Genomic DNA, 16,179 nt, shown 5'->3' on the forward strand with positions numbered 1-16,179 from the left:
TATTATTATGGAAAACCAGATTATGATGAAAATCAAACACTTTTGAAGAGAGAGCGTATGAAATAAGATTAGAGCTGGGAAGCACAAACTGTTTTTTAATGCATTTTGTTGCCGTTATAAACACAAGACAGCCAAATCCATCCATCGCTAGAGACAGAAGCAGCACGGGGCTTTGGTATAAGAAACCGATACATCATGAACGCACAGCAGCTGCAAGAGTGTTGTAAGTCGCTTTGGATGAAGTAAATTAATGTAATGTACGTCAAGCTATGAGCTTTCGCTAGCAGCACAGCATTCACAAACTGAGAGAAAGATTATTCTAACTTCCTAGAAAAGTCACCATGGTGTGTGTGGAAGAATACTAATCGCCGATTGGTTCTCTACTGCTGGGGGTGTGTCTTTGGGTAGGGGTCTGCTGACAGACACATTTCTCCACAGTTGAGTCTGGGCAGCGGAGGGCGACAGTCGAGTCTGTCACAGTTCTGTGTTTCTCGTTCTCAATACATGAGTCGAGAGGACTTTGGAGGCGGGCTGAAGCTCAGTGCCCACCCAATCAGAAGCTAGAATCGCTACTGGTATTTTCTGTGCAATTTTTCCATTGGCTGGGGGTGAAAATAAACATATTTTCCTAATTTTTGATTGGGTGGGCAAGACTCATGTCTGGGTGGGCATTGCCCACCTCTGCCCATAGCTATAATCGGCCCCGCTGACAATGTTGTGCACACGGATAGTTAGTTAGGTTAAGTTAGTTAGGTTAAGTACATACATGTGCCTGGGTAGCGAGCAGACGGTGGTATTTGACAATTTAGCTGGAGCTCAGTCAAATTGTATTTCACGTTAGTTTTTATTGTGTATTAGATTCTAATTCACAATGAAAACTAACGTGAAATTATTAGAAAATGGTCGGGGGGCCACCCTGCCCTGTCGCGGGCCGCATCTGGCCCCCGGGCCGCAAGTTGGGTATCACTGCCCTAGGGCCTGTGTCCACCTAGCGTCTTTTCCTCAGGTCCAGCGTCTTTATTCAGTTGTTTCCAATGGGGGGAGAGCGTATGCGGGCGCACACGGATGTGTAGAGAAAGTGTACTGCACCCAGCGTCTATTTTCAGAGCGCTCCACCGTTTTTGTGCGCCGGCTGCCAGCGCTTCCAGCTGAGAATAATTTAACTTTTCAGAAAGACGCTGGTGTCAGGTGCTCTTTTTCTGGCAACTAATCATATGGAGAAACTACCGCAACAGAGACAGAAAGGCTCAATTGTGGGAGCAGATTGGCTAAACACTTAATATTTCTGGTGAGTGTTGTGCTTACTGCTTTTAATAATGTAGCCTACCTGTATGTGTTGTTAGCTTGCTAGCTGTCAGCTATCAAGCTACTACCGCACTGAACTAACGTTAGTTTCAGAGTGCTTCCTTGTATATTGTGCGCTGGGATCAGCGCTCCCCAGCGCACTCCCAGCGTTTAACGTCGGAAAAAGACGCTAGGTGGACACAGGCCCCTAGGGAGGTCCGGGGGCATGCCCCCCGGGATAAAGTTTTGTACATTTCACAAAGTAAAAATGAATCAATCTGGTGTACTTTGAGAGCAAAATGAAGAGGGTAGATCTCTGAAGAACTATACACATCACATTAATATCCTCTTTACTGTTCTGTTGCTTTACAATGATGAAAAAATAATCGTCTCGCTATATATATTCTGCATACAGGTAGAATGGTAGGTAGAATACTGCTTGCTTAAATACAATATAAAATACTATACCAAAATCACTTCCAGGGGAGAATCAAGTACAAAGTAACATTTGCTTTGTAGGCATAAACCAAAGTAAAATAATAAAATAACAAAAGGGGAATTTCCTAACTTTGTAAATGTTCAGGATGAAATTATCCTAGAGCTCACAATAGGTCATTTTACACAGTATAAGGTAAGTTAAAAAAAATGGTATCATCACATTTTGAAATGGTTACTGTGAGGCCATATTGCACCACACATTCATGTGATTGGGCTCTTTGGATTCACAGGAGTCATACCCAAATTATACAATTCCATGACTGTTTTGGCACCACAGTGTGCAGAAATAGGGAAACAAAAAAGGCAAGAATAACATATTTTCACTGCATGCAGAAACTGTCTTTAGGACCCTGGAGCTCATATACCCTATGCAGCTGACATATGTCAGACATGGCTGTACAGCTAAGACTCATGTGGTTCTAATTAGCCCAGTTTCATTCAGATATCTTGATGTGAGAGGTCAAGGGACCCAATTGAGTAGTCATCCCCATTTACATTTGTCAAAAACGGTGCCGACTTTGGAGCTATGTTACACCCGCTTCCCAGCGAGCTAGCATAACATGTACCTACGGATTCGTCTGGATGTCGAGTATTTTGTGGGTGGGATCAGATGGTTTTTGCTATTGCTCCCTCCCACACTATCTCCTCTTCCTCTCTCCCTCCCGCTCTATCTCTTTCCCTCCCCCATCTCTCTCCTTCCCTCTCTCTCCCCCTCCCTCCCTCTCTCACTGTCTCTCCTCTTTCTCTCTCCCCTCCCTCTCCCTCGCTCTCCCTCTCTCTCCCCCCCCTCTCCCCTTTCTCTCTCCCCTCACCCTCTCTCTCTCCCCGTCCCTCCCTTCCACTCTCTCTCCCTCTCTCTCTCTCCTCTTCCACCCTCTCCCTCTCGCTCTCCCTTTCTCTCTCCATCCCTCCTCTCTCTCCCTCTCCCTCCCTCCCTTCCTCTCTCGCTTTTCTTTCTCCCCCTCTCTCCCCCCTCCCTCTCTCTCTCTCCCTCTATCTTCCAGTGAAGCAGGTTGAGGGCTTGGAGCCAGACGGGTTAAGTGTGTTATAGTAGCTTTTACAGTAGAGCCAAAACACCTAGATCAGCTGCTGTTACCAGCTACACTTTGGGGGTGTATGAGATGAGTGGATGAGCCCATATGCCAATGCAAGTATTACTTATATGTCAGCATACACTGTAAAGCTGATGTGTGCTGAGCCTTCTGCACATGGCTGCTGTGCATCACCTATAGGTGGGTGTTACTTATGTCAGCCTGCATGTTGAGCTGACCTACAGTAAGTGCTGTTAGAATCCTCTGCCCGTAAGGCTTGATCAGTGTCAAAAGTGAGGTTTTGACACTGTAGGTGTCAAACGACTGTAAGTGCAGTTACGCACTGACCTCCTGATGTCAGCTGACAATGGTGAATGTTCCATCTTAATCCTATTGGACCTCAGCGCAGCGTTCGACACGGTCGATCATGCCACCCTGCTGGACAGACTCAGGGAGTGGGGTGGGCATATCTGGGAGTGCCCTAAACTGGTGTGCCTCCTACCTCAGGGAGAGAAGTTTCTCTGTGGCTGTGGGCCCTTTTAAGTCCATCCCCTCTGCCCTTTCGTGTGGCATGCCTCAAGGTGCCGTCCTTGCGCAATTTTTCTTCGCTCTATACATGCTCCCCCTGGCCTTTCTCATCAGCAAATTCCCTGGTATCTCTGCTATGCTGATGACATCCAGCTGTACTGCTCCAAGCCCGACAATTTGGGGAAACTCACAATTTTACAGTTTAAAACTGGATGAGGAGAAATGTCCTTCAACTAAACGCTACAAAGTCCGAGGTGTTAATCATAGCCGCCGACAACATGGCCTCCAGAGTGTCCACACACCTGGGGGCCTTTAAGGAAAACGTGGGCACCCACCTCAGAAACCTGGGCGTCATTTTTGACCAATCAATGCACCTGGACAAGCATGTCAAATCCCTCACCCGCACCTGTTTCTTTCACCTCAGAAATATTGCAAAACTCCGGTCCATCATATCACACACCGAACTGGAAATGTCTGTACATGCCTTCATCTCATCCAGACTTGATTACTGCAACTCACTGTTCACCTGCATCAACAAATCATCTGTCAACCAACTCCAGTTAATCCAAAACGCTGCTGCTAGACTGCTCACAAAGTAAAAAAAATCATGTCACATCACTGCCATCCTTGCCGCCCTGCACTGGCTCCCTGTACACTTCAGAATAGATTTCAAAGTCCTTATTTTCACTCACAGAGCCCTCCACGGTCACGCCCCCTCCTACATCTCAGACCTCATCCTCCCATACTCCTCCAGCCGCTCACTGAGGTCATCCGACCAGGTGCTCCTGGCGGTCCCCAGGACCAAACTCAAAACAAAAGGGGATCGAGCTTTTGGGGTGACGGCCTCAAGGCTCTGGAATGCCCTCCCCCCTGGCCCTGCCCTCCCCCTGGCCCTGCCCTCCCCCTGGCCCTGCGAACCGTCCCATCAGAAAGCCATTTAAAAAAACAGCTCAAAACACACTTTTACAGACAGGCCTTTGGCAATCGATAAACAATCACTGCTTTTACTTTTTTCTTGTCATATTTGTTGTTTTATCCCATGCTTTTATTGTACCTTGTTGGTTTTTTAATCTATTGTTTTATTGCACTGTATTGCTTTTTCTTACCGATGTAAAGCACTCTGTGCATTTGTGCTGTGAAGGGCGCTATATAAATACAGTTTTACTTACTTTACTTTACTTACTTTTAGCAGCAAACAAAACCCTACTTTTACTGTTACGGCTTTCCGCTCTTGTGTAATTAAAACGTATGGGTCATGAATTCAGTTGTGTCCTTTTGACACAGAAATTATATCACCAAGACCTTTCAATTGGCATATATAATACTCATATTGCCCAAAATCACACTTATGTCCCTTTGGGTCCAAGCCCTCGAAACACCATAAAAACAACATGAGACATCCAGCATAAGAAAAGACACCTGATTGACAGCAAAACTATCAAGTAATAGTGGATTTGTTTTAAGTCCATAACTTCAGAACATTTCACCTTTATATAGGACAGTAGACAGACAGGAAAGGTGGGGAGAGAGAGAGGGGATGACATCTAAAGGACCGCAGGTCTGATTCGAACCTGGGTCGGCCACGCGAAGTGGTATGCGTGCTACCAGGTGAGCTACCAGGACACACAAGGCAATGATCTTTCTGAACAGCTGACACGACTACTGTGAAGCTTATTCCACTGTTCCGGTCATTGTAAATTGTTGTGGCTTAGAGCAAAATGTGTAAAGTGTAAATGTAATGATATAATTACCTGACACAGACAGAAGGAAGAGAAGAAATCCACTCGCTGCTGATGTAACACTCATAGCTGGTCCTCTCCTCTGTCCAGGCTGCAGAGATGTTCAAACACATCAGCAGGCAGATCGGACATAACATGATAAGTCTATCAGTTGCTCTAAACTAGGATATACAATACAATATAAAGAGTCTCACAGAAGAGAGAAGAAGACGTCGTCGTGAAGGGGAGAACTTGGCACTTGTGTGGTCAACAAACAGAGACACTAACTGATTATAAGGGCCAGGTTTCCTTCCTCTTTACATCTAGGGATGCAACGGTATGATTTTTTGACGGTATGATAACGTTGGACAAAAATACCACGGTTTCACGGTATTGCGGTATTGTGGACCTTTATGTGGCATAAAAAATGCCAATAAACAAAATGTATTTTATTAACAGTTTGCTGAATTGTGGACTGAGAAAAAATAAAGTCATGTTAATGTAACCTCCAACTGTAATGACAGTTAACTGGCAAGTATGTGTGTGTTTGGTAATATAGTATGTAAACGATTTAGTTCATCTAATTAATTTGATGTAAAACTAAAACATAACAATCAAATACACACTTCTTTTGTAATGGGTGAACACTGGACACAAATAATGATTGTTTCCTCACACATACACCCCCACTCTGTCTCACACAGGACACATACACATACAGCCCTGTCCCTGTCTCTCTCTCTCTCTCTCTCTCTCTCTCTCTCTCCCTTTCTCACACACACACACACATAGCCCTGTCCCTGTTTCTGTTTCTGTCTCTCTCTCACACACACACACACACACACACAAAGTTTGTGCATAAATTTCTACTGCCAGATTGGAGGAGTCTTTCGTCATTTTCTAATGTTACTTCTCTTCAGTTAGATACGTTTTGATAACGACCTGCTGTACAGCGACGTTTGCTCAGTCAACTAACGTGTTGTTAACGTTAGTTAGAGGAGAAAGATAGCTGGTGTTAGCTAGCTAATTAGCCATGTTAGCTGCCTCAGTAGGTAACGTTAGCCTATAGAGAGTATTTATCTGACGTTTATGTTAACTACTCCTCAAACCTGCGGGTGGAAATGGTTTATGCGATGTATGTTGAAGCAAGACAACGTTTTAATGTACCTTGAATTTGACAAATTACGACGGGTCGTGCTCACGCAGATCTAAGCCCTGGCCATCCTAGGCTCAACGCGAGACTCATCAGTCATTCGGATGAGTCTCGCGTTGAGGCTATGGCCATCTGTATTTTTACAATAGTCAAAATATTCCCATACAGCCGACGTTTTTAGATGGGGGAAAGTTCAGGGGGGTCCTTGCGTTCTCCTGCTTTATCACACACACGGTTGTAAACACACAGGGACAGCTCCTCACAGCTCCTCTCTACTGTGGGTCTAGGTAGGCATGCAGCAAGGGGGAGGGGCCGCGTAAGCTGCACTCTGCAAAGCAACCTGGGCACGTTGTTTTGGGGAAACAGCTGATACCGTGAGGAAGGTATGACGGCAAATCTTAGTGGTTTTGATACCGTGACTTTTTCAAACCGCGGTATACCTTCAAACCGGAAACCGCTGCATCCCTATTTACATCATTAACATGCATGACACAAAGCATGCTGGGAAATCACCCATGCAGTTTAAGGGCGTTTTCACACCTGCCTTGTTTGGTTCGATTTGAACCAAAGAGATACAAGGGAAGGACGTCATCTTGAAGAGGAACTTGTTTACTGTCTGCACTTCTGTGGTCAACAAACGGAGACACTAACTGATCATAATACAGCTCAGTGAAGTACACATACACACACACACCCCATTAGACATAATAAATGTCAAAAATAAAACGAAAATAAAACGAAAAACGCGCTCAACTCAACTGAACAAATAACTGGGTGCTGAATCCACAATGAATGTCAAGATAAAAAGAGAAGAGGATCGCACTCCAAGTTAACTTTTTTATTATTGCCTGCAGCAAACGTTTCGGGCTTTCAACCCTTCATCAGTGCAGTAGCAAACAAATCAGAATCACACAGGTGGCTATATCATGGCAGCACTGGCTCAGGTGTGGTGATTGTCACCTCATTAACATAATTGATACGTAATTGCCTACAATGCAATCTTCACTCCAAACAAGATTTGACAAGAGGATACAGTCAATCAAAAAACCAAAATAACCAAAAAAACACCCACACAGAAAAAGCATCACAGAAAACAGGTAAATACTATCTCCTCATTCATCCCATTTGGAATGAGGGTGCCAAGGGAGTGAATATATTGGCACTCCTTCTGTAAGAGAAGTCTATCTCGATTTCCACCTCTAGATGGCGCCTCCACCACCTCCAAGCCCATATAATGTAAATCACTGGTGCTATGATTATAACTGTTGAAGTGCCTAGCCACTGCTGATTTCTCATCATGATTACGGATGTTACATTTGTGTTCACATATTCTCGTTTTGAGTTCCCTTTTGGTCTTACCAACATACAATAAATTGCATGGACATTTTAGCAGATAAATCACAAACTTAGACCTACATGTAATCCTTCCTTTAACCTTAAACTCCACCCCTGTGACAGGATGGGTGAAAGTGTTGCCCTTCAACATATTGTAACAGTGGACACAGTTGTGGCATGGGAAATTACCGCTAGGGATCCGAGACATGAAATGTATGGGCTTTTTAGATGGACCTAAATCTGTTTTCACCAAAAAGTTTCTTAAATTACGGTTTAATAAATGTCAACATGTGTTGGATTTGACAGTTGAATGAGTTGCTTAGGCTATTGTATGGGGAAAATAGAGACGTCATAGAGAACTCAGATAGCAAGCCGTCAGAACCAGGTCAAAGTGACTAAATGGTTAAATGATGAAATATGGTCACTTCTGAAGCAAAGGGAGTAATTAGTATGGTGTTCCTAATAAAGTGCTCAGTGAGTGTCGTTATAATGCCAAGTCAGCTTCTGTTTTGCCCATGCACATACATTACAGCATTGTGTATTTCAGTTGAGGTTTGCCAAAGTGAAGGGGGTTAGATACTTATTCAAACATCATATATTAATTTTTTCATTTTCTAATGTAAAAATGTATGTGACTTAACACATTGACTGCCAGACGTTTTTTTTTGCTGTAGGTAACTTCTGCCAAGCCGTTTTTTGAGGATTATGGCTCATTTTATAAGAGCCGAGGATTCGTTTCAGCTTGGAGTTTGTGAACATACAATATCTCAAAAGTACTAATAGAATGTGTACTTTCTCTGTCTAAAAGAGTTAGTTTGTAGAGTTAGTAGTTATGTAAGCATTAGCAGTTGAATACAGCATGGTTTTAGCGTGAAAAAGAATATTCAGAGATAAACGGCTTTTTGTGAAATTGGATGGAACTGTCACTTTAACCATTCATTTTTGGCTCTCTCTCTCTCTCTCTCCCTCCCCCTCTCGCTCTCTCTCTCTCTCTCCCTCCCTCTCGCTCTCCCTCCCTCTCTCTCTCTCTCTCTCTCTCTCTCTCTCTCTCCCTCCCTCTCGAGTTGCTTCAACTCCGCCCTCCGTGGGCGGACAAGCTTGTCACCAGTCAGTGCTTTGCTGCTCTCCTGTGCCTGTCTGGCCTGTCTGCACGGCCGCTGTTTGAGGAAGTCGGGATGGACTCGCTTGTTTGGAGTTTTGGTTGAGAGAAGCTTTTGCGATTCTGGTCATATTTATGCTGCGTGTTTCAAAGTGTGTTCCTCCACCTGTTATCTATCACCCGATCATAGTAGATCGGCTGAATCTATTATGTAAATTTGCAATCCCGCATCGCCAGCAATCAGCGCGAAAAGGAGAATGGCTGGGCTGAGAATGGCTTGACAAGTTAAAAAAATGCTTTCCTTTCTCTAGCAAGGAGAGCACTGTTGCCACTTAGTGGGTCGGTGGAATGGGTTGTAAACGTTCGGTGGCTCCAATAATTATATAAGAGATGTAAAAGGCTTAGATGCACAACCCACCGTCAAAAAAAAAAAATCGATGCCAAAAACGTGTAAACACGTTGTTGGCAGGGAACAGCTGGATTCTGAAAACGTGTTCATACGTTGTTGGCAGGGAATGTGTTAATACGTAATAAAAATTATGATTGTTGTAAACTAAAATATATATAGAAAAATCATGTTACCCGTAATCATGTTATCCAGTGTCATGGGATTTAGTGTAGAGGTTTGATCCTAGAATCGCCCCTGAGCCTAGTTCAGATGAATGATTCACAACAAAACTTCAACTCTGGATACTAATGCTAACCAGTGTTGGGGGTAACTCATTACAAAAGTAACATATTACATGTAATATATTACTTTTAGCAGTAACTCAGTAATATAACTTATTACTTATACGATTTCAGTAATATTATACCAGTTACTTTGGCAAGTAACTCAAGTTACAAATTGAGTTACATTTTATTCAATCAAAGCACATATTTAAAAAAGATACAATAATTTCCTAATCAAACTGTGTTTTTAAGCAAATAACTACTATAGATGACAATAACAAAGGAAAATAATACCATTTAGAATTTTGGATTGTTTACACTACAAGGCGGTTGAAATTATTTTTTGGGATGGTTCCGGGGTGGCGATGTCATTCTGCTGCTGCTGTTGTTTTGGTGAAAGTAATGCAAAAGTAGTGTAATAAGTAACGAGTTACTCTACACAGAAAGTAATATTGTAAAGTAACTCATTACTTTCAAATGAAAGTAACTAGTACATTACGTCATTTAGTAGTAATATGTAGTATATTACATTTTGAAAGTAACTTGCCCAACACTGATGCCAACACCCCGAGCTAGCCCACTGGATGGGACATGTTCAGCATAGGCCTAGGTTACTTAAAATGCTGTGCCTGTTGCGCCTTGCATAACTCACACTGTAAACCTCTCTATCAGGTGAAGGTGCCCAACGATCTTAAACTGGCCAGAGTGGTTTCACTGTATAAGAAAGGGATTAAGGTTATACAAGGTAATTATAGAATTATATTGAAAAGGAAAAAAGTCTGCACTCTGGAGCATACTTAAGACTTGGAGTTTATTGATAACGTTTCGGTTCAACAACCTTCATCAGAATGGAGACAAACAGGACAAACATTCACATATATGGAACAGCCCAGCCAATCACAGCATTTCACTTAGTAGCTCACAGGTGTGTTCACTAATTGTTTAGAGGGTGTGTCCATAGGTCCTGCTCTGTCACCATACTCCACACGACTGATTATAAAACAGATTACAAAATAACATATTGCAAAATGCATAATACAAAAAACCAATGCGAACACAATACATGTTTTTAAGACAATGGGGAAGAGATTAAATGGAACTCTACTACCACTGAAACATAGTTAATACAATACAGTAGAACTAAAGTTAAGGAATATCAAAATTTCTACCTATGTTATCTCAATTTCTTGATTGCCAGGCTTTTGAATCCTATTCATTGCATTTTGGTTAATTTTGATATTCCTTAACTTTAGTTCTACTGTATTGTATTAACTATGTTTCAGTGGTAGTAGAGTTCCATTTAATCTCTTCCCCATTGTCTTAAAAACATGTATTGTGTTCGCATTGGTTTTTTGTATTATGCATTTTGCAATATGTTATTTTGTAATGTGTTTTATAATCAGTCGTGTGGAGTATGGTGACAGAGCAGGACCTATGGACACACCCTCTAAACAATTAGTGAACACACCTGTGAGCTTCTAAGTGAAATGCTGTGATTGGCTGGGCTGTTCCATATATGTGAATGTTTGTCCTGTTTGTCTCCATTCTGATGAAGGTTGTTGAACCGAAACGTTATCAATAAACTCCAAGTCTTAAGTATGCTCCAGAGTGCAGACTTTTTTCATTTTCAACGTATAGCCTTGTTAGTCTAGCACCTGGTTTGCATAGTGGATGTGCAGACGCTTCTCTCTACTATAAATTATAGAATTATAGACATGTGTCCATACTTGGGGTTTTATCAAAGGTTCTTGAAACAAATATTTGTGAGCAGATAGAGTCATATATATATGAAAGGAAGTGGAGATAGAGAATCACTTTGTAACGAGCAGAGAGCTTTTTAACACGAGAACGGCCATGGCAGCCATTTTACCTTTTTGAAATGTATTTGTGCCTTGTGCAATAGCTGCTGGTACTCTCTCTCGTAACGGACAAGCCCGTCTTTTATTGTCACACGAACACCACAACACATGCATGCGGCCACAACACACTCATGCTGACGGTGGCCGGTGAAAAGTGTCCTCTGCATTTAACCCATCCAGGCATGTCCTTTCCTCCGGGGGGCAGGCCAGGAGCAGTGGTCGCTTTCTCGTACAGCGCCCGGGGACCAACTTCGGATGTTGTCGTCACTGGTCTGCATGTTTTTAGTGGGGGGGTTATATACGGAGGAACCCCCTGGGAGAGCACGGGGAGAACATGCAAACTCCACACAGAGAGAAAGGCCCTTACGACGAGATACCCCACCTTGGCAGTAGGCACTGAAGATATGGGGGGGAACACAACCACAGCACCCACAGTGTCCCAGGCGAGAATCGAACTCAGGACCTTCTGACTGTGAGGCGACAGCGCTACCGACTGCGCCACCGTACCTGACTCGTTCTAAAAGTGTCTGTATTTTAAGTTAAAATAGTTTTCATATGAATTAGGCAGAAGGTAAGAAAATATGACCATTTTCGAAGGGCCATAGGCGGTCATTTTGATCTCATTTTGAATTTAAAAAGATATCTCAACACAATAAATGCATTAATCTCTCAATTGGGAATTTATCATGAGAGATCATAGTCATCATACAGATCTAACGGTCAAAATGAGCGCTTACGGTTGTCCTAGTAGTTATGGAATTCATGGATCAACGTTACATTATTCCATTTTATCCATTTCACAAGCACGCACACGACTTCTGCATGTCACCACCTCTTCTGCATGACGGGATCAAAGATTATTTTTGACTCAAATCGTTTCCACGCAGTTTTAACAACGAAAGCTGGGAGAAAGTTATCTGTGTCTAGTTGAACTTATTCTATCCAGAGTCTGACCCAGAATGCATCTGCACATCCACACTATTTGCTGTCAAAAGTGGGCTGCAGCTGGCGAGCTCCACATAAACAGCAGCGATAAAAGCCTCTCTGACTCGATGCTGGTGTTGCTGCTACCTTTAGAGCCTTGCATGGGCAAACCCCCCACTATATTACTGTCCTTATTCTCACTTATACGAGGGATCAGCCGAGCAGCATTTTGGTAAACAAACCACATCACTGGGTGGCAACGGCAATGGAACCCTATGGAGCCCAAGTGGCGCGAGGCTTGTGTGTCTGACTCTAGTCAGTTAACTCTGTTTACATTTTATAAACTGCGACAGTTCACACAACTTTAACACGACATGCATTATACACCAAACTCTTGAGCTACTTCTGCTCTCACTCAGAATGTCAAAATATAAGCGATGTGATGTATAGTTTTTGAGATATTAACGTTTGTTTGGCACAACTCATACTATTAACTGCCGCGGGGTTCCACATTTCTGGGTGGCAAGTGACGTCACGCTGATGACCAATCGTCCTATACGACCAATCAGGCTCTGAGGTCGTCCAAGCAAAAAACTGCGTTATAGGCAGAGATGGGAAGTAAAGTTGTCAGGCTCAGCAAAGTACAAATACTTTCTTACTGTACTTGGATTTTCAGGGATCTGTACTTTATGGAGTATTTTATTATTCTCACAACTTTTTACTTTTACTCCCTATTTTTAAAACATATCTGTACTTTCTACTCCTTACATTTTCAAAACAGGCTCGTTAATTTATTTTAATGCGACAAATGTGATGTCTGTCTCTCTCGCCCCGTGTTCTCCCAGCTTTCACACATTATGTGCACCTTTTCAGTGGAAAAACCATATCCAGTCTGTGTCGGAGCCTTGACAACAAGTTTGAAAATCTTGTGATTCTCTTTTTGTGCAAGGAGCTATAGAGCTGCCATCATCTTGAAGTGAGTTTCCCATTCATTTGTCCATATAGACATTTAGAAACATCCTTATATGTTTTATGGATGGAACTGAGCCAACCCGTGACCTACTGCATCTTGAGTGACCAGAAAACATTTCACTTGGAGCAAAAACCACAAATACAAAGCGCGGCGAAATCGAAATTCGTTTTCACCCCCCCCCCCCCCCACACACACACACACACACACACACACCAATGTCACGTGACCGTTCAGCTCTATCTATACACATACACTTTACAGTTGCAGTTGTGTGTCTCTACAGCCAGCAGATGGAGCTGTTTTCTCACAATTCTCAACATGTCCTCTGTTTGATCTGTCTGCAGCAGTGTCTTTGTTCTGTTCCCACTCTGCTGCTGTTTTTTGGTGGAGAAAGAGAGAGAGGGAGAGAGAGAGAGAGAGGGAGAGAGAGAGGGAGAGAGAGGGAGAGGGAAAATTCGTTTTCACCCCCCCCCCCCCCCCCCACACACACACACACACACACCCCAATGTCACGTGACCGTTCAGCTCTATCTATACACATACACTTTACAGTTGCAGTTGTGTGTCTCTACAGCCAGCAGATGGAGCTGTTTTCTCACAATTCTCAACATGTCCTCTGATCCTCATGCTAGTCTGCATCACTGAGCTAAATAAAGATGGAGAGAGGATCTCCATCTCCTCCCTGTATGGTCTATTGAAGCCAAAATCTTGTCAGATCAAGAGAACCAGAGTCTGCACAGTAGCTCTGTTGAGTTAGAAACTCTGAGAGCTCCCCGCCCCTCTGAACTTTATGTAGAGCTGCTGTTTCTAGAGTGCGCACAGTGCATTGCGTATTTATATAAAGTCTAGCTCTGTAAATATGGCACTTTAAGTTGTAATATTTTTTGTCTCACCAAAAGTAACCAGGAAGGTTCCCACTATGAGATCAGTTTATCAAAATGACGCCTGTACGAAAATCTGATTTTGGTTGTCGGAGATTGAAGCTGTATCAGCCAGACAAGTCAGACCTCCGGGGTGATGGCCCGGGCTGCTGCTGCTGCAGCCCGGAAGAGGAGCCTTCAGCAGGGCTGCTCTCAGCCTCTCACATGGGAAAAAATAGCGGATCTCTGTGTTGATTAGCCTAATGTTTCCGTGGCATTTTGATTAACTTTATGATTTAATTCCTTTTGGAGCAAATGTTGGTTTAACAAATCTAACCGTGAAGCTACGTTGTTGTACCCCCCTTCCCGGTACAGTGTGGGTAGGGCAGCCAAACCTATAACGTTAGCCCGGCAGTGCGTTAGCCACCCACAGGCAGGCAGCCTGCAGGCTGTGGTCTATTCTCTGACTCGGATCTGACTCGGCATATGGAAACATGCATTTTCTGAAAAATTCACCTTTTCGGCTCAATAACTCCCAGGTCATATAACCTAATGACTCAAAGTCAATGTAGAATGACATTACTACACTGCCTGGTTAGGACACACCTTTTTTTATTGGAGTTTAATACTCCCCATATTTCATGATTAATTTCTTTATGGAAACATGCATTTTCTGAAAAATTCACCTTTTCGGCTCAATAACTCCCAGGTCATATGACCTAATGACCCAAAATCAGTGTAGAGTCACATTACTACACTGCCTGGTTAGGACACAGCTATTTTTATTGGAGTTTAATACTTCCTATATTTTATATGGATTTTTTTATGGAAAAATGTGGCTTTTCGGCTCAATAACTCCCAGGTCATATGACCTAATGACTCAAAGTCAATGTAGAATGACATTACTACACTGCCTGGTTAGGACACACCTTTTTTCATTGGAGTTTAATACTCCCCATATTTCATAATTAATTTCTTTATGGAAACATGCATTTTCTGAAAAATTCACCTTTTCGGCTCAATAACTCCCAGGTCATATAACCTAATGACTCAAAGTCAATGTAGAATGACATTACTACACTGCCTGGTTAGGACACACATTTTTTTTATTGGAGTTTAATACTCCCCATATTTCATGATTAATTTCTTTATGGAAACATGCATTTTCTGAAAAATTTGCCTTTTCGGCACAATAACTCCCAGGTCATATGACCTAATGACTCAAAATCAGTGTAGAGTCACATTACTACACTGCCTGGTTAGGACACAGCTATTTTTATTGGAGTTTAATACTTCCTATATTTTATATGGATTTTTTATGGAAAAATTTGCATTTTCGGCTCAATAACTCCCAGGTCATATGACCTAATGACTCAAAATCAATGTAGAATGGCATTACTGCACAGCCTGGTTAGGACACACCTATTTTTATTGGAGTTTAATACTCCATATATTTCATATTATTTTCTTTATTGAAAAATAAGCATTTTCGGCTGAATACCTTCCAGGTCATGTGACCTAAATGACTCAAAATCAGTGTAGAATACACTGGCTGGCTGGTAAAATCATCGACAATTCGACACATCTCTGTTATTGCCTTTCAAAAACCTGACATTTTATTAGAAACCCTGAAGTTGGTCAACGCGCGGTGTATTTACCGTAAGGTTTGCAATAAGGGCGCCCTTGAAATGTAGGAGCGGCTGGCTTGACGAGGCAACAGCGAGAGTAGGCTGGCTTCACCGCAGTGTCTAACACCCAAATCACTAAATGAACTAGCCTAATATAAACTATAGCCTACACGTTTTAATGAGTGCAACACAAATTAACTTAAATACTTCAACTTACATGTCTCAGGGACGCATGCACACAGTAACCAAAAGTTATCAGTCTCTGTCTCTGAACCGCGGACAGCAGACGCTCCAGCAGTCCCTCTCCTTATTTCTCCTCTCCCCGTCTGCTCGCAGCCACCTCTGCTGCGCGCGTCCGCTCCAAAACTCCGACGCTCACCAGACAGCTATTTTCTGAACGTTAGAAATGTAGGCTACTCTCCTCACAAATAAATGTTTCAAGTCCTAAAATGGTGTAGGTTTTCTTGTTTTATAGTCTCATAATGAAGTAGGCTATAGGCCTATAATAGCCAAATATTAATAATTGTAGTAGCCTAGTAACAACTACAACAACAACAACAACAATAATATGCTGATGATAATAATAATGATAATAATAGGCTAATAATAATCATCAT

The sequence above is a fragment of the Poromitra crassiceps genome, assembly GCF_964638095.1.
Source record: "Poromitra crassiceps genome assembly, chromosome: 10".
In the NCBI taxonomy this organism is placed as follows: domain Eukaryota; kingdom Metazoa; phylum Chordata; class Actinopteri; order Beryciformes; family Melamphaidae; genus Poromitra; species Poromitra crassiceps.